This window comes from Cynara cardunculus, assembly GCF_001531365.2.
Source record: "Cynara cardunculus var. scolymus isolate 2C chromosome LG 5, CcrdV1, whole genome shotgun sequence".
Classification (NCBI taxonomy): domain Eukaryota; kingdom Viridiplantae; phylum Streptophyta; class Magnoliopsida; order Asterales; family Asteraceae; genus Cynara; species Cynara cardunculus.
In genome coordinates this window covers 15,023,152-15,024,334 of record NC_037532.1, presented here as the reverse complement: position 1 = coordinate 15,024,334, position 1,183 = coordinate 15,023,152, and positions in this window count along the sequence as shown.

Sequence of the window (1,183 nt, the reverse complement as noted above, 5' to 3'; positions counted from 1 at the left end):
ATGAAACGATAAGCCATAATAAATGGTCGTAGGTTTCATGACCATTGAGTTTCCTGTCATTAAATTACATTCAATTTTAGGGTCTAAACCCTTCACTTTGATCACTTTACACTATAAGTCCTTGAAATTTAACGACTACCAATTCTTTTCCTTTTCTTTTTTGGTTATTACAAACTTTCCCCCTTAACAAAATTTTGTCCTCGAAATTTGCCCTATGCAAATAAATGACGGCATCTCAATCTCGTCCCCTTATCAAGTTCCCAAGCAGCCTCTGAACCATTATGACGTCTTCATTGAACATTCACGAGAGAAATCCCTTTGGTTCTTAGTTTTTTTTTCACATCCTTAAGAGTTACGACTTACTTTTTATCTACTGAACACTTTTTTAAATTAAATACATTATGTCATAAATTTCACCATACCAACTGTTTTACTGTCTGGAGTTCTAAACATGCGATCATCCTTGAGAATAACTTATATTCGCATCCCAATAATCTTCTATCCGTCGTTAAAGCAAATTAGTGTAGTTTGTCACCAAAACTTTATCCACCAACACCACTCTACATCTATTTTATCGCATCTTACCATGTGTTTTGCAAAAACACATCTCTATCAATGTCATTACATCCAAAGATATTAAACCCTCTAATGACTTCTCTGCTTTAATCTGGTTTAAGACTAACCCCAAATTAATTTAAATCACCACTCTCATCACTATAAATCAATCTTTAGTCACACGTCTATCAATAATAAAATCTTTCATTCTCTGTTTAAGTTTAGGTTTCAATAACCTAATTCACTTAAACTTTGCTCTGATACCACTTGTAACATCCCAAAATTTCGAATACTTAAATATAACAAAATTAGTATCCCAAGATCAAACACTTACATTGCAGCGGATATAAAATATCTAATCTTACAATTTATATCACCATCTAAATTACAATCTTGAGGATCATAACTTTGCTCTATATAACAATGCCTTGATCTGCACATAACCTTCTTTGGAGCTATTCCTTATCTCTCTTTATTACACTTTTCTTTCCACTCAAATAGCCGTCTGGGTGAAAAAGTTTTAAAAGAGTTTTGGGTGAGCCTTAGGCCCAGTGAATCCACGGTTTTCATGCACGAAGAACAACTTTTACAATAAACAATTTTCACGAAGCTTCATAAATTTAGCATG